This window comes from Ranitomeya imitator, chromosome 6 (assembly GCF_032444005.1).
Source record: "Ranitomeya imitator isolate aRanImi1 chromosome 6, aRanImi1.pri, whole genome shotgun sequence".
Taxonomy (NCBI): domain Eukaryota; kingdom Metazoa; phylum Chordata; class Amphibia; order Anura; family Dendrobatidae; genus Ranitomeya; species Ranitomeya imitator.
The window spans coordinates 538,362,738-538,381,911 of record NC_091287.1 but is presented as its reverse complement, the minus strand read 5'-3'; the positions used below and the strand labels follow the sequence as shown (position 1 = coordinate 538,381,911).

General features: G+C 45.0%; 1 long non-coding RNA gene across 1 annotated transcript in view; it reads left to right on the top strand.

Annotated features, from left to right (window-relative positions):
- The window catches only part of LOC138641519 (uncharacterized), a 28,293-nt gene extending 21,367 nt beyond the window's left edge, over positions 1-6,926 (top strand). Inside the window, exons 2-4 of the long non-coding RNA XR_011313896.1 lie at positions 2,176-2,286; positions 3,509-3,590; positions 6,355-6,926. This is a non-coding gene — a long non-coding RNA (uncharacterized lncRNA). The remainder of the gene's footprint in view (positions 1-2,175; positions 2,287-3,508; positions 3,591-6,354) is intronic.
- Positions 6,927-19,174: the final 12,248 nt, after the last annotated feature.

Below are 19,174 nucleotides of genomic sequence, written 5' to 3'. Positions count from 1 at the left end.
TTTGAAAAAAAGGAAAATTTTTCTCAAGGTATGAGCCAGTAACGAACCCTGAGCTGAATCCAACCGGCTATGGCTGCACACAGACTACAGGGCGAGCTGGGCTCACACGGAGACCGTGCAGACAGCCGTAAACGGCGCTGCAAGGCCCAAAAACCCCCCTCTAGGTTATCCTATGTAGTGTTTTTCCACAATAGAGCTGGAGACTGGTGGAAAAACACTAATAGGAAATTTGAGAAAAAATGTGCAGCAGGCTGCACTAAGAGCAAAAAAGAACAACTGTGTGAGGCAGTGTGAACCCCCCCTGAGCTGAATACAACCGGGTATATGGCTGCACACAGACTACAGAGTGAGCTGCACACACACACACACAGAGACCTTGCAGAACGCTGTTAAAACAGCGCTGCAAGGCAAGAGCAAGGTGAACAGTGAAGAACACACAACGTTTTGCTAAATTAGCCTTTGGAAAGGAAAATAAAGCAATTAGCTAGCTCAACTGGCCCTCAGTTAGAACACAGCGTCCTGTCCCTAACTGAAATCACAGCAGAGTGAGCGCAAAATGGCGGCAGCGCTTTTTTATAGTGCAGAGTGACATCATTTCAGCAGCCAATCCAAGCCTTGCCAGTACTTACATGCCCACCATGCTAAACAGGATGTGCCCACACTTTCATTCATTCCTCATTGGCTGCTGCGTTCAATTTGAATTCTGGGAACTTCCGATTCCGGTATCCGATACGCGGGAAGTATCGGAATTCAGTATCGGAATTCCGATACCGCAAATATCGGCCGATACCCGATACTTGCGGTATCGGAATGCTCAACACTAGTAGTGACATGTGGTTTGGCAGTTTCCAATCCATTTACTCATAGCCTAATCGGTATATAGGCATGGGAGTGTATCATTTTCCTTTTCTCGCCTTCTGCCACGTCTGTGGAGTCGCCATTGGTTGTGCGCATGCGCGCTGGCCTGATCCCTTCTAACTTCCTGGAGTGCGAGATCAGGTGACAGATATGCATTCCAGCACGCTGTCCACCGCGCACTAACCGTTTGCAACAAGGGACAGAGTACACGCGCCATCTAAACCAAATACGCGGCTTACCACTATATGACGCGGCAACACCCTGTTGGTGGATTAATTATATATGTACTACCGGGTCCCTCTCTAGTTAGACACCACCCCGGAAGAAGCGTAGGCGATACGGCGTCGGGTGTGGGGAGGATACAGCATCTGCCTTTTCCTCTGGTGGTCTCAAAGATCTAGATAGTTTACTGTTTACTGCTGGCTTATTTGATTATTTGCTACCAGAGATGGGTTTTGCAGAATCCAGGTATAACTTATATTTAGTGACGATGGTATATACAATTATCCTTCCATTATAACAGTCATGTCCTTGTAGCATCTACAGTCTATATGCTTATATGTATTTTTCTCCTTATGGGTCTTTCATACAAGCATTTGCATATTGTCGACAGGATATTGCATATCACTAACTTTGCACTTGCACTTTATCTATAATAGCCATATTATTGTGGCATTAATCTTGTACTTGCACTTTATCTATAATAGCGATATTATTGTAGCATTAATCTTGCACTTGATCTATAATAGCCATATTATTGTGACATTAATATTGCACTTGCACTTTATAATAGCCATATTATTGTGACATTAATATTGCACTTGCACTTTATCTATAATAGCTATATTATTGTGGCATTAATCTTGTACTTGCACTTTATCTATACTAGCCGTATTATTGTAGCATTAATCTTGTACTTGCACTTTATATATAATAGCCATGTTATTGTGGCAATAATCTTGCACTTTATCTATACTAGCCATATAATTGTAGCATTAATCTTGTACTTGCACTTTATCTATACTAGCCATATTATTGTGGCAATAATCTTGCACTTGATCTATAATTGCCATATTATTGTGAAATCTGATAAGATCCACTTCTAGGATGTAGGAACAGATGCTGCAGAGCTGAATTTGTAATTTCAACATCTCTCTTCTACATTATGAAGACAGATCATGCAGCTCAGCTGTCCCTCATTGTGATTCTCTTTATCTATGGATTGTACGGCATGACGACTTCATCTGCTATAATCTTTCCAATCTTCGCTCCTTTGTTCGCCATTTTCATACAATGCAAACTTTTTTTTTCTTATAGCTGAAAACTCTTGTGGAATTTTTCATGAGAGGCACGTCGTAAGGAATTCGTCTACTGATTCCATCGCTACAACTCTCACACCAGCTAAAGGAAGCGACTCGACTGATGCGGGTAAGTCACCATCTGCTTCTTAGGCTGCAATCCCATGAAACGTATTTACTGCAGACCCCCCGTCAGTGGAGACCTCACAGCGATACCCACAGAGGTATTTACTGCTGCAGATATCACTGCCAAAGAGGTGCAAAGAGGCTCATTTTACATTTTGCACAAAAAACCCGCACCTATATCCACAGCTTAAATTGATACTTTGTGGAAATTAAACCCGCAGATGAAAAACACGTTTTTAGTGCATTTCTGATTTTTTTTAAAGTGATTTATTAAAGTTTTGCTCACGTTTTATTAGTCCTCTTAGGAAGCTTGAACATATCTGATTATAATATACACTGCAATATTACATAAAGATCTACTATGGGATCTTTATGGGCTGGGCTTCATAACATTAGAAACATGGGGGGGCCTTCACTAGACTCAACAGCATCATCTAAGAGGTTCAAATGTTGCAATCAGAAACAGCAGCAATAACTGTAGGGTGACAGGTTTTAGTTTGCTGCAGACAGCGCAGTGGGGGGAGGTTCCTGCTGCAGCCAGGTGTCTTAGAAAGAGTAGGGAGGACATAGCTGCTACACAAAGAGATTAATTTTTATATATATACGTTTCTGAGTTTTTATTTTAATACGAGAGAAAATTGGAGCATCTAAGAGGTTAAAATATTGCAATCAGAAACAGCAGCAATTACTATAGGGTGACAGATTTTAGTTTGCTGCAGACAGCGCAGTGGGGGGAGGTTCCTGCTGCAACCACGTGACTTAGGAGGAGTAGGGAGGACATAGCTGCTACACAAAGAGAATAATTTTTTTATATATATGTTTCTGAGCTTTTATTTTAATATGAGAGAAAATTAGATACAAGAAAAAGTGGTTGTCACCTTCCAAATGGCTGATTCTAGCGGGAAAAGCCACCACCATTCAGGCGTTTTCACCATAGCAGCGGCAGCATACAGTATTAGACTGTGTGTGGCAGCCGTTCAGATGAATATCCCCCTCCCTGTAACACAGGAACAGGAGCTTCTTGTATAGAGTGGTTCCATTGGGGGTCCTTAGCAGGTGACCTCTCTCTTTATATTGTCCATGTGGCGTAACGGGACATATGGAGAGGGACTGCCTTCGTGGAATAACCCATTACATTTTATTATATAAAAATGGAAAATCCCTTTAAATGTGTCTTCGTCTGCTTGTAATTAATGTATCAGACATGTATTGTTTTTCTCTTGTAGATGACAGCATACAGAGCAGTGTAATGATCCTGTTAATCTTCATTACTCTTTTAATACTCTGCCTGATTTTATGGTGGGGCAGGTAAGTCATTATCTGTTTGACTTGTATATCCTCTACATAAATGATTGTACTGATTACTAGAGGAGACAGGTGATCACTGCCATCAGCCGACTACAGGGCAGAGCAGAGTAAGGCTATAGGAGTTCCAGGACCTGAATAGTCAGTCGGGGTGGAGGTGCCGGCTTAGAGGACAACAGACATGTTCATTTATTTGTCATCTTAAGATCTCCTGAAATCCAAGAAAAGCAGGCAATAAACCTCAGTGATATATCCTCTGTAAAATGTGCTCACATCATCCAATTTCTTGTCTGGTTTGGGGGCTGTTTTTAAAGTTTCAATCAAAATTACGTATCCCTTATTGAAAATTTGATTTATCTAAAAAATTCCCAAACTCTGTTTGTTCTCATCTCATTGGTTTATTGCAATGTAAACCACCATCCACCATCATGCTTCACTGTAGACATCACTGAGCCACCACCATGCTTCACTGTAGGCATCTCTCTCTGAAGTACCACCACGCTTCACTGTAGGCATCGCCAAGCCTCCACCATGCTTCACTGTAGGCATCACTGAGCTACCACGCTTTACTGTAGGGATCACCAAGCCACCGCCATGCTCTACTGTGGACATCGCTGGAACACCGCAATACTTCACTGTAGGCATCAAACCACCACAATGCTTCACTGTAGGCAGGGTGTTTTTTCAGCAGATGCTTCCTTCTTCATCCCCCCAAACTTACGGTGATCCATAGTCCCGAGAGTTCTAGTTTTGTATCATCATTCCACAGAACAAAATCCCAAAACTTCTAAAGCTTATTTGTATAGTTTTGAGCATATTGGAGCCAACTCCTCGTGCTTTTGGGTCAGAAGAAGGGAAGTCTTAGAGACCAAACATGGAGACCTTCAGAGTTTAGTATAAACCTTACTGTGCAAATGAAACCTCATTATCTGTGCCAGCCTAATCTTGCTGCAGGTTTTATGCAATCACTCGAGGACTTTTGACCACCGCATCCTCAGAACTCAGGTAGCAGACGGTGACAGCTTTCTTTCTCTCCCACATCCGGAAAGTGTAGTCAGTGTACCTGTACGATAGATCTTGTGACCGCCGCTTCCAACTGTATCTCCAGGAACAGTCAAAGCCTTTATATAATTATGCATTCTTGTCCTTTAATGTATCCTTGCATTAAATAAGTATTTGATGCAATTCGCAATATCATTTTCCCACTGTATAGTCTAGGATCTGTATTAGTTTAGGGGTCTGGTCTGTGGTCCACTTATAAGTCATGTAAATTAATATAACCTGTGGGCCAAGAAGCTCGGGTCCTCCAATAGATGAACAAGTCTATAGGAAGCGTTAGACCTCAGCAGTATGGGTAGTCCACCCTACTGTGCCGCCACATCTACCATAGACTGATAGGGGTTCTTACTAGTGATGAGCGAGTGTACTCATTGCTCTGGATTTCCACAGCACGCTCAGGTGGTCTTCAAGCATTTATGACTGCTCGGAGATTTAGTTTTCATCAGGGCAGCTGAATGATTTACAGCTACTAGCCAGGCTGAGTACATGTGGGGGTTGCCTGGTTGGTAGGGAATCCCCACATGATGGTCACCCGAGCGTGCTCAGGAAAACCCGAGCACCGAGTACACTCGCTCATCCCTAGTTCTTACCAGTCCTGTCCATTACATCAAACACAAATAAGTGGCAGCGTGAGCACCTGGCACCTGTTTGGCCCATAAATATTGAAATAACATAAGCTCTTTTATGTCAGTCTCTGCCGTCCAGTTCAGTCTCTACCGTTCAGTTCTGTCTCTGCCGTCATCTAGGATAGTGTCTGTTGTCTAGGACAGTCTCTGCCATCTAGGAGAGCCTTTGCCGTCTAGGAGTGTCGGTTGACTAGGAGAGTGTTTGTTGTCTGAGAGGGTCTGTTGTCTAGGATAGAGTCTGCCGTCTAGGATAGTGTCTGTTGTTTAGGAGAGCATCTGCCATCTAGGATAAAGTCTGCTGTCTAGGTCAGTCTTTGCTGTCTAGGCTAGTGTCTGTTGTCTAGGACAGTCTCTGCAATATAGGTCAGTCTCTGCCGTCTAGGAGTGTCTGTTGCCTAAGAGAGTGTCTGTTGTCTAGGAGAGCCTCTGCTGTCTAGGATAGAGTCTGTTGTCTAGGTCAGCCTCTCCCCTCTAGGAGAGTGTATATTTTCTAGGAGAGCCTCTGCCGTCTAGGATAGAGTTTGCTGTCTAGGTCAGTCTTTGCTGTCTAGGATAGTGTCTGTTATCTAAGTAAGTCTCTGCCATCTAGGTCAGCCTCTCCCATCTAGGATAGTGTCTGTTGTCTAGGCCAGTCTCTGCCATCTAGGATAGTGTCTGTTGTCTAGGCCAGTCTCTGCTGTCTAGGTCAGTCTCTGCCATCTTGGAGAGCCTTTGCTGTCTAGGAGAGCGTCTGTTGTCTAGAAAAGCCTCTGCCATCTAGGAGTGTCTGCCATCTAGGTAAGTCTCTGCAGTCTAGGATAGTGTCTGTTGTCTAGGAGTCTCTACCATCTAGGTCGGTCTCTACAATCTAGGACTGTCTCTGCCGTGTAGGAGAGCCTCTGCCATCTAGGCCAGTCTCTGCTGTCTAGGATAGTGTCTGCCATCTAGGACAGTCTTCTTTCTAGGTCAGTCTCTGTTGTCTTGTTCCTCACTATGGCTGGTGGTAAAGCGAGAGGGACTTCTTATGGGCCCCATAGCAGTTGTATCATGGATGGCCTCTCTAATCCGCTTTCTAACATTTTACTTTTTTACACTTTCTATAGGTCACTTGACAACTTCTGCATCCGGACCCGGACCCAGCCAGGAATCTGAGCTCTGTGTTCAGGCTGCTTCACTATGATGCAATTATTACAATATTTGCACCAATTTGTCTTGCACATTATTTATATTGTTTTTGGAAAAAGATGTTATTTTATGCCAAGTACTGGAAATTGGCTAGAGGTACTAAAAGTGTTCTCCACATTCGACATTCTCTAATTTTTGCCAGGGTTCCTTGACAATAAGCTGATCATCCTACCCAGAGCATAAATGTAATGTGTGGGAAACCTGGAACAACTGTAAGTGTATAATTTCCCTACAGCGCCACCATAGGAGAAAAGAAGGATTACACAGTGTCCATTTTTATCAATGGGTTATCTGTGTAATATAGGACATGACTGATCCTCCAGAGCAAGTAAAGCTCTTTGTACCTGATCTCCTCTCCAAGTGGTGAGCATCCTGAACAGAGGTTACCCTTCTATTAAAAATGACCAAAAATGGTGTATGACAATGGGTTTTCTAAACTGGACATCCCTTTAAAAAAGAACTGTCACTTGAATACTTTCCGTACCCACTGTAAATAATAAATAATAAATTTATTATTTACAGTGGGTACGGAAAGTATTCAGACCCCTTTAAATTTTTCACTCTTTGTTTCATTGCTGATTAATCATGGGAGAAGAGCCTTGGTGAGAGAGGTAAAGAAGAACCCCAAGATCACTGTGGCTGATCTCCAGAGATGCAGTAGAGAGATGGGAGAAAGTTCCACAAAGTCAACTATTACTGCAGCCTCCACCAGTCAGGCCTTTATGGCAGAGTGGCCCAACAGAAGCCTCTCCTCAGTGCAAGACATATGAAAGCCGCATAGAGTTTGCTAAAAAACACATGAAGGACTCCCAGACTATGAGAAATAAGATTCTCTGGTCTGATGAGACGAAGATAGACCTCTTTGGTGATAATTCTAAGTGGCATGTGTGGAGAAAACCAGGAACTGCTCATCACCTGCCCAATACAATCCCAACAGTGAAACATGGTGGAGGCAGCATCATGCTATGGGGGTGTTTTTCCGCTGTAGGGACAGGAGGACTGGTTGCCATTGAAGGAAACATGAATGCGGCCAAGTACAGAAATATCCTGGATGACAACCTCTTCCAGAGTGCTCTGGACCTCAGACTTGGCCGAAGGTTCACCCTCCAACAAGACAATGACCCTAAGCACACAGCTAAAATAACAAAGGAGCGGCTTCAGAACAACTCTGTGACCATTCCAAACTGGCCCAGCCAGAGCCCTGACCTAAACCCAATGGAGCCAGAAAAAAAGAAAAAGGTCAATGCATGGATATGGTGCACTCCAGAAAATAAATATTTTTTTGCAAAAAGGTATAACCTTATTAACTCATTGACATACAGAAACACCCAAAAACAATTAAAAACAATACAAAAACAGCACAACCACATCCTTGGGTTTAATCCATAGAAAAGTCAATAAAGACTATAATATACAGTAAGTGGACAATAAATGGGACTGTCCCCGTTTATACAACTCTGGCAAGAGAAGGTAAACAAGCACACCTCTCCCTGGTCCCAGGACGGCGTTCCCCTCATTATGGACATTCTTGACTTTTTGGCTTCATCCTCCGACTGCTTGACATAGGTGATATACATTAATTCCCTACAGCTCTTATTGGTGCTTTCACCTTAATGACTCTTCAGTTACCTTATTACAATTTTGCCTATAGGCCATCACCCCTTCATTCACAGGCTATCATACCTGGGGCTGTTTACCACCTTGCCCTCATATACATACGCAACTTATATACATATATTGTATGCATGTCTCTATGTCCTAACAGTTTATGGGGATTTTGTTGGGCCCAACTATTTACATGTCCTTGTTTACTGTCTTTGGAGACGCCCACTTTCGGTCTTATATGCTATTTTTTTCTTTGCAAATTATGCGGTTTTCAAATTTTGATTCCACTACAAAATTTTGCATATTGCTTATTGTCTATGGATATCTGCCTTGTACTGCCAGAGTTGTATAAACAGGGACAGTCCCATTTATTTGTGGTTGTGCTGTTTTTGTATTGTTTTTAATCATTTTTGGGTGTTTCTGTGTGTCACTAAGTTAATAAATTTATACCTTTTTGCACCATTTCCATGCATTGACCTTTTTCTTTTTTTTTCTGGCACATTTCCCTTAATGCATGGTGCTGCACCCGTCTATAGGTCATTTACGCCTGTTTGTGTAGTGCACCCTTTGCCTTTTGTAGTCCCCCTAAACCCAATTGAGCATCTCTGGAGAGACCTGAAAATGGCGTCCACCAACGTTCACCATCCAACCTGACGGAACTGGAGAGGATCTGCAAGGAAGAATGGCCGAGGATCCCCAAATCCAGGTGTGAGAAACTTGTGGCATCATTCCCAAGAAGACTCGTGGCTGTACTGGCTCAAAAGGGGCTTCTACTCAATACCGAGCAAAGGGGCTGAGGACTTATGACCATGTGAGATTTCAGTTTTTCTTTTTTTATTAAATGTGCAAAAATGTCTACATATCTGTTTTTTTCAGTCAAGATGGGGTGCAGAGTGCACATTAATGAGAAAAAAAATGAACTTTTTTGAATTTACTAACTGGCTGCAATGAAACTAAGAGTGAAAAATTTAAAGGGGTCTGAATACTTTCCGTACCTACTGTACCTGGTATAAATGCCGCTGTTCTCCTGAATTCGGCAGTGTTTTTCTTTCGTTCCTGCACCTTTCCATTCCTAAGATATGGCCTCTTCTTCCCTGCATGTAAGTCTAGTCTTGCATAGCCAAGTGGGTGTGGTCATCAGGGAAAGTTCCTGGAGAAGAGATGATGACCACGCCCCCTTGTTAAGAAGAATAAGGTATATTTCAGGAACGGAGAGGCGCAGGAAGAAAAGAAAAACAGCGCCAGATTCAGGAGATCAGGGGCATTTAGTCCAAGTAAAAAAAAGAAACATTTATGACAAGTGACAGTTTCCCTTTAAGAATCAACAATGCAGTGACAATCCCTCGGGTGCACATATATGTGGTTGTAATAGTAAAAATATTGAAAACTGAATTATCTGCTTCTCCTGAGACCAAGGAGAAAGCTCTGGAATGGGCTTTCATTATTTCATTGAGTGCCCTGGTTACTTACATTTTGTTTCATTAAAAAAAAACACAAGCACTGTTATGGGACCCCTACACTCAGCTGGTCTGAGGGGGCTTTGTGCTCTAAAAAAAAAACAAAACAAAAAAAAAAAACTTTGCAGTTTAACTGAGCTGACTGGAATGATATCAGCAGCACAGAGTATTTCAGGTGGTGATTACAGGAAGCAATGACAGGTCCTGCTATGGAACTGTGTAAGTCAGGACTGGGCTGCGATAAACAATAGACATTGTTTATTTCTTCATCGGGGGCATACACTTTTACTAGTTATGGCTAAAAACACAAAGCGAGCGTTAAAGTAACATCTATTTTTTTGCTGTTGCATCTCCCGTCAACTAAAAAAAAAATGCAATAAAATAACATATACGGTACCCCAAAATAGTAGCAACAAAAACTACAGGTCAGCGTGAAAAAAAAGTCCTCACACCGCTCCATCTAGGGAAAAATAAAAGTTTGTTATCGCTGTACTGGTAATGACCCGGGTTGTCTTTGCTACACAATGAATACTGTAAAAACAAGAGTGTTTTTTCACTATTTTACTGCTTTTGTATTTTTGCACACACTTATTAAAGAGAAATATTTCAGACAGATGTTTGGTGCTTTTTTGGGGTATTGTCTTCATGATTCTTCTCTATTTGGCCAATATTTTCCCAATGTGTTGACATATATGTGACAAAAATCACAGAAAATACAGACACCGTGAGCCTCACACGTCGATCAAAAAGTCTTGTTTTATTTTTCTGTGAACATTTAGTCCTCAAAGAAACATGGATGTGTGAACAGCACCAGGCGATACTTTGTGAAAAACATGGAAATATCTTATATGTGACAAACGAACGTCTGAATGAGGCAAAAGGGTGCAGGTTTTTTTTTTTTAGGAGTTTTTGAAGCTAAATGGAAATTAAAAACTATGATCATGATCTGCTCCAAAACTGCAAAAAAATTTTGACGCGGTCAAAACCTATGGGGGCGATGCATCAATTTTTGCCATATTTCTGGTGTGGAAGCTTTGAACATTTGCAATTTTTTTTGTGCACAGAAAAAAATAGCTACTTTTTGAGTTTAATTTTTTTGCCATGGGGGTGTGATGGGGCGTAGAGATTCCGGCTCGTCAAGTTCATGATGAGTGGCGCTATTAGCTAAGTCACAAATCCCACTCCAGCAGCCAGGAGTCCTGCTAATTTGAGTTGAGATACAAATGATCTCCAATCTGCCATTATTGGTTCACATTAAATAATTACGATGCATCAGAGGCAAGAAAATAACACCGTCAGTGTACAATTCTTGTCTGGATCTCAGAAGCCCAGTCACAAGTCTTTATTACAACCACATAGATAAAGTAAGTGGGAAAGGCTTCTTACATTACATTATCCAAGTGAGAAAGTATTTTAGTTGGGAAAAACAAGGTAGTAAATTATGGAATCTGCAAAAATTCCTTTCAAACTAGTCGTACCCAGCTTTCTATGCCTTCTGTAACAAAGACACCTCTATATTAGAGACAACTCCCTGTGCTATTGCTTTTTTTGAATAACACTAATAAAGCTAATGCTAAAATACAAAATTATCAAAGGTATATTTAATTGTCTAAAAAGCAAAGTATAAATATTTACCATAAGAATATCCAACAAGTATTGTTTCTCCTTGCAGAGAGTGACATGCTAAGCATGACGAGATGAGGAGACATAAAGCCGCAATGCTCCTCTGGGAAATATGCAAAATGTCTCTTCAGAGAGGAAGAGGACTAGAAATCTGGTGCCACCTATTGGAAGGAAGTAGCAATCCTAACAGTCAATGTCGACCCTTTAACAAGTCTTGTCAATTTGCAGGCACTGTGTTTCGGGGTACTGCCCCTAGTCAGTGTGCCCCATTCTACTGATCAGCTGGTGGACACCGATCACCTGGGATAGTACCCCGAAACACAGTGTCTCCAAATTGAGATTCTGGTTTGGCTATTATCCTAGGTCATGTGACAAGGCTCGTTAAAGGGTCGACCTTGACTTTTAGGATTGCTACTTCCAATAGGTGGCACTAGAGTTCTAGTTCTCTTCCTCTCTGAAGAGACAATTTACCATAACAATAGAAACACGTCACCACTTCTGTATTTATCACCCACTACTGGTTTTGGCTTACAAATACTGATGTAAAATACTGACTGTCAAGACACAGCATTGTATCTTAATTAACCAGATGATTATTTTTAGCAAATAAAGAATAAGCTGTTATCATGATCCACCCCCGGCTATTAACCCATTAATTTAACAAGCGCTTTCAGCCATCGGACCAGAAATACGCCCACCGGTGACCCGCGTCATGTGATCACGGGTCACCAGTTCATTGGCATAACAATCACAGGTCTCCTGGAAACCTCTATGGTTGTCACTGCCGGATTGCTGTGAGCACCAGCCAGTGGTCGGCGCTCATAGCAAGTGAGTAATTCTACTACATAGAGGCGATCTGAACATTGCCTCTATGTAGCAGAGCCGATCGGGCTATGGCAGCTTCTTGTCTCCCATGGAAACTATTGAAGCATGCCAAAAGTAAAAAAAAAAGTTTTTAAAAATATAAAAAAATAAATAAAAGTTCAAATCAACTTCACCCTCTTCAAAATAAAACAATAAAAAAAAAAATCAAAGCTACACATGCAGCGCCCCAGAGTCCTGGGGAGTGATGTTACGTCTGATGGCACCAAAGGAGTTCACCCTGCCAGGTATCACAAAACACACATCACACTTCACACTCCAGCCACCAGGGGGAGCAAAAGGTTCTATCTATTAGGCCACTCCTCACATTTAGGTAAAACTGGTAGTTGGATAGGAAGTTAGAGGAGTTCCTTGCTGGAGACAGAGAGAAAGGTCTCCAGGTCGAGCTGGCTGGAGTGATCTCCAGTCAGATCCAGACTGAGGTCTGAGGAGGACGAGGGTACACGGAGCTGCGCCTGCAACCCATGCGGCAGCATCCTAAGAAAGGATGCATCCTAAGAAAGGACACGAAAGGAAGTGTGTTGTAGAGAGTGAGCCACGAAGTCACGGTACAAGGAGAATAGAAAACCAGGAGTCCTGTCTAAAGAGAGACTGCCTCCTTCTGGAGCGCGGGCCGGTGGCCGGAACACTGAGGGAGTAATAGACTCAACGCTTTACTTCAGAGACCGGCAGGGCAGTCAATTCCAAATTGACTGTCCGACTTAAATACCTAAGCAGACAAGGTGGCAACGCGGAGGAGGGGCGTCTCTAGGGTCCCTATAAAAAAGCCTCAGGCCACCACCATCATACGGGTTTGTCCTATCCATCTGGGGGACAGAGAGAGAAGAGATAACATCCACAAAAGTTGTGAGGACCTCACCGAGTTGCTCAGCAGGGGGGTACTACAACGCACGAGCGCTAGCAGGAAGGCTACTGATTTTCACCTGGATAAGGGGAACTCCGGAATTGCCATCAGACCGGCCGGACTCTGCTTACCCTGTCGTCTTGCACTCTGGACTGTGGATGCTGAAGCCTTCAGTAAAGGTAAAGAGACTGCAACCTTGTGTCCTCGTTATTCACCGCGCCTTGCACCATCCACCATCACCATCTACACTTCTGGGAAGCCCTGGGGAAACACTTCACCTGTGGGAAGGTATACCATCTAGCTGCCATTACATCACCCCAGCGGACCCCTGAGCAGCGTCGGTCACTCTGACCGAATACCACAGGTGGCGTCACAAACACTACCGTTAACTACGAACTCTGCCTATTATTGGGCGCCCCTCATAGGGCCACGGTCCGGGTCGGGCCACCGTGACATCCTCGCTGAGGGAACTGAAGGACCCGGTACCGAGTACCCCATTGCCCTTACGTGGGAGCGATCCACACATATTTGGTATTGCTGCGTTCAGAATCACTCGATCTATAAAAAAAAAAAGAATTGCTTTTTTTGATCGCCACGATATTGCATTAAAATGCAATAACGGGCGATCAAAAGCATCTGCATCAAACTGGTATCATTAAAAACGTCAGTTCGGCACACAAAAAACAAGCCATCACCCAACCCGAGATCACGAAAAATGGAGATGCTACGAGTATCGGAAAATGGCGCAATTATTTTTTTCGAAACAAAGTTGGAAACATTTTTTCACCACTTACGGTAGATAAAAAAAGAACCTACACATGTTTGGTGTCTATGAACTCGTAATGACCTGGAGAATCATAAAGGCAGCTCAGTTTTAGCAGTTTTGGCAGTTAGTGAACATAGTAAAAAAACCAAACAAAAAACAAGTGTGGGAATGTGCTTTATTTGCAATTTCCCTGCATTTGGAATTTTTTTTCCAGTTTTCTAGTACAAGACATGGTAAAATCAATGGTGTCGATCAACTTGTCTCGCAAAAAAATAAGCCCTCACATGGCCATATTGACGGAAAAATAAAAATGTTATGGCTCTGGGAAGGAGGGGAGTGAAAAATGAAAAACGAAAATACCTCCAGGGGTTAAGGGTTTAAAAATCTGATGCCATACTGGTGGTCCGTATGTCGGTGGTCCGTATGGCATCTCATTTTTTTCTCACACCCATCAGATTTCAGAGTGAAATCGTAGCATGCCGAATACAGCTGAGGAAAAAAATACGCAGATATGCACGGCTTCATTGAATAACATTGGTCCGGGATTTTTTTTTATCGAATTGTACTCATCCGAGTTATATGTCAGTGTGAGTGCGGCATTACAGAGATACGTGTGCCCCATTCTGCCGATCAGTGCAGGTCCAGCTGTAAAGATGAAAAGTTCTCTTAATTCATGTGTGGAAGCTTCATTATAAGATCCATTTCCCCTCATAGTGAGATTTTCGCATTCTGTATACCAGCGGTGGCCAATTTATTTTCCTGAGCGACCACGAGAGTCTGTGACTGTTCTGGAGGCCGAACCAATAGGCTGAAATTCTGCTTAATATTAATATAATTATTACTATTTTATATTATTTGTATCACTTAAAGGGAACCTGTCACCCCCAAAATCGAAGCTGAGCTAAGCCCACCGGTATCAGGGGCATTCTGGAATGCTGTAGATAAGCCCCCGATATATCCTGAAAGATGAGAAAAAGAGGTTAGGCAAGGGTCACATTGCGTTAGGGCAGTCCGTTTAGCGCATAGTGCTACGGACTGCGCTAACGCAATGTCCCAAAAGGGACCGCGTTAGCCGATGCCGCTAGCGCAGATCCCCGATCTGCGCTAGCGAGGGACAGACCGCAAATGCTGCAGGCAGCGTTCGTGGCCCGTCACTCAAATGACGGCACATCGCTAGCGCACGCCCAATGTGGGCGTGCGCTAGCAATGCGTTCGCCATTACAGGCAATGGCGGCGTTAACGGACTACGTTACACCGCGTTATGCTGCGGTGTAACGTAGTCCGTTAAACGCGGTCACATAACGCAATGTGACCCTAGCCTTATATTATACTCACCCAGGGGCGGTCCGATCCGATGGGCATCGCGGTCCGGGGCCTCTCATCTTCTTACGATGACGTCCTCTTCTTCTCTTCACGCTGCAGCTCCGGCGCAGGCGTACTTTGTCTTCCCTGTTGAGGGCAGAGCAAAGTACTGCAGTGCGCAGGCGCTGGGCCTCTCTGACCTTTCCCGGCACCTGCGCACTGCAGTACTTTCCTCAACAGGGCAGACAAAGTACGCCTGCGCCGGAGCCGCATCGTGAAGACAAGAAGAGGACGTCATCGTAAGAAGATGGGAGGCGCTGGACCGGACCGCCCACCCAGGTGAGTATAATCTAACCTCTTTTTCTCATCTTTCAGGATACATCAGGGGCTTATCTACAGCATTACAGAATGCTGTAGACAAGCCCGATGTCGGTGGGCTTAGCTCACCCTCGATTTTGGGGGTGACAGCTTCGCTTTAATACTGAGCAGAATTCCACTGACTCGCTGCTGCGAGAGATTATTGTCGCTTGTGGCCTTACTTGTAGCAGAGAATCAGCGCTGGATAATTCACTGCTTTTTATAAAATCTATAAATCATTTTCTCCTGTTATTCAGCCATTGTACCTTGATAAACTGCTACACACAGTAAGATATCTCCACAGCCCTCCCACACAGTGCAATGCCCCCACAACATACGATACCCCCCAGTTTCAGCCACACACAGTACAATGCCACAACATACGATGCCCCCACAAGCAACACACTGTACAATGCCCCCACAACATACGATGCCCCCACAACATACGATGCCCCCACAGTACAATGCCACCACAACATGCGATGCCCCCAGTCTCAGCCACATACTGTACAGTGCCCCCACACACAGTACAATGCCCTCACAGCTCCTCAACATAATTTGATGGGCCCACACAGACAGTATGATGGCCTCACAGCATGATGGATCTCACAGCACCCCCACACATGGTTTGATGGTCATCACAGCCCTGAATACAAGAGTGATGGCCTCCATATACCCCCACAGACAGTAATAATGGTCCTCACAGCCCTCTCCACACACAGAACGGTCCTGACAGGCAACCGTACACGGTATGACTGTCCTCATAGTGGACCACACACGGTATAATGGTTCTCATGGGCCCCTATACACAGTATAATCAACACCCCAGAAACAATTACGATCCCCACAGCCCCCCCATATAGCATGAGCCTCCACACACAGCCACTTATATACACTCATAGCCCCCCTATATACCGATGAGACCCCACACATCTGCACACACACAAAAAAATACCTTGTTCCCATTCTCCTGGTGCTCTGCGCCTGTCTTTCCTGTGTGCATGCACGTTGTGCACAGCAGACGCAATGTAGTGACACCATCGTGTCTGCTGTCCAGGGCTGCCACTAGAAATTTTGGGGCCCCATACTGGCAAAATTTTCGGGGCCCCCTTGAGACTCCACCCAGGCTCCACCCCAGCCCCGCCTCCACCCTTCGAACTGCCCACAGTCCCACCGCTCTCTCTTGGAAAAACTCCACTTCTCACCTATCACACATTAACAGTTCCCATCACCAGATCACACATATAGCCGACAGCTTTTGTTTTGGCCAAAAGATTTTTTAAGCCGCCACCATAATACGGTAGACACTTTTGGCCGGGCCCTACTCTACTGTAACCTATTAAATATTTGTTAAAATATGCAATACAATTTAGGTATATTTTTATTTATTTTTCAATTTTTAAAATGACCAATAATATCACATACAAAGAACAAATACCGCTACACCATGACCAGATGACATATTACCACCACAGTGATCGAATAATATCACATACAAGGAACAAATACCGCAACACTATGTCCAGACCACATATTACCACCACAGTGATCGAATAATATCACATACAAAGAACAAATACCGCTACACCATGACCAGACCACATATTACCACCACATAGTGACTGAATACTACAATTCTGATCAGTAATAAAAAAAAAAAGCACCATACTATCACCATAAGTGCCATTATACACAGGAGATCTGTACTTAGTATGCAGTGTCTGTGTACAGATAATACATTGATCACTAGTGAAATTATACACAGGAGCTCTGTATACAGTATACAGTGTATAGTGTCAGTGTATAGGTAACACACTGACTCACCAGTGACGTCTATAGGTGAAGTCCTTCATCTTTCATCCAGCACAGACCGCCATCATTTCTTCCAGCCAGGACTCGTCTCTGCAGGAAATAACACAGTTATCTCGAGCTCTGCTTGTAGAATACATTACTTAATTTTTCCCAACTTCTACATTACACCACATGAAGAAAAAGAGGCGACATAGTATCACTCTACACAGTAACAGGACCGCCCCCTCATTTAAAACAGTATACTCAAAAAATAAAATAAATACATCACTGCAGTAATAATATCCCTAAATTACCATAGTAATAATATTCCCCATCCTGGCCACCATGTGTCTCATTCCTGGCGTCAGCCATCCTGCCCTCATGAGTATCTATTCTGCCCCATATGATCTCCCATCCTGCCCCATGTGATCTCTCCATCCTGCCCCATCTGTCTCCATCACATCCTGCCCCATGATCCTGCACGATCTGTCTCCAATTCTGCCCCCAGTGTCTCCAATCATGCCCCCTGTGTCTCCATTCTGCCCCATCTGTCTCCAATCCTCCCCCATCTGTCTCCAGTCATGCCCCCATGTCTTTCATCCTGCCCCGTATGTCCAATCATGCGCCGTATCTCGCATTCTGCCCCAATGTCCAGCATTCTGCCCCCGGATCTCACACTCTGCCCCTGTGTCCAGCATACTACCCCTGTCACTGTGTCTAACATTCTGCCCCACTGTCAGTCCAGCATTCTGCCCCACTGTGTCAGTCCAGCATTCTGCCCCACTGTGTCCGGCCAGCATTCTGCCCCACTGTGTCCGGCCAGCATTCTGCCCCACTGTGTCCGGCCAGCATTCTGCCCCACTGTGTCCGGCCAGCATTCTGCCCCACTGTGTCCGGCCAGCATTCTGCCCCACTGTGTCCGGCCAGCATTCTGCCCCACTGTGTCCGGCCAGCATTCTGCCCCAGTATGTCCGGCCAGCATTCTGCCCCAGTGTGTCCGGCCAGCATTCTGCCCCAGTGTGTCCGGCCAGCATTCTGCCCCAGTGTGTCCGGCCAGCATTTTGCCCCAGTGTGTCCGGCCAGCATTCTGCCCCAGTGTTTCCGGCCAGCATTCCTGCCCCAGTGTGTCCGGCCAGCATTCTGCCCCAGTGTGTCAGTCCAGCATTCTGCCCCAGTGTGTCCGTCCAGCATTCTGCCCTGGGCCCCCATGGATCACCGCTCTCAAAGAAAAAAAAAAAGTTCTTACTTGGCCGTGCTTCTGCACCGGGCGAAGCTCCCTCTAAGCTCCACGCAGGTGAAGACGCACTCGCCGGGCCCGGCGGCCGACAATGACGTCAGACGCCGGCGAGTGCGCACTGCGGCCCTACTCAGCTGCCAGCCTCCGACTGGCTGGCGGCTGTTAACTATTGACGTGCGGGCACGGGCCCGCATGTCAATAGCATGCCGCACTGCCGCAGCGCCTGCAGGGGGGGCCCGGTGAGCAGATGAGACGGGGCCCAATGCGGGCCCCCTCTGCCCACCGGGCCCCATACGCCAGTCACGGCTGTAATGCCCTGATGGCGGCCCTGCCTCCTCCACCGTATATATTGGGACGACGGTAGGATTGCCTCCCCCACCGTATATTTGGACGTCGGTAGGGTTGCCTCCACCGTATATTGGGACGTCGGTAGGGTTGCTTCCTCAACCATATATTGGGACATCGGTAAGATTGCTTCCTCCACCGTATATTGGGACGTCGGTAGGGTTGCCTCCTCCACCATATATTGGGACGTCGGTAGGGTTGCCTCCTCCACCGTATATTGGGATTTCGGTAGGGTTGCCTCCTCCACCGTATATTGGACGTCGGGAGGGTTGCCTCCTCCACCGTATATTGGGACGTCGGTAGAGTTGCTTCCTCCACCATATATTGGGACGTCGGTAGGGTTGCTTCCTCCACCATATATTGGGACGTCTGCAGAGTTGCCTCCTCCACCGTATATTGGGACAATGGTAGGATTGCATCCTCCACCATATATTGGGACGTCGGTAGGGTTCCCTCCTCCACCGTATATTGGGACGTCGGTAGGGTTGCCACCTCCACCGTATATTGGGACGTCGGTAGGGTTGCCTCC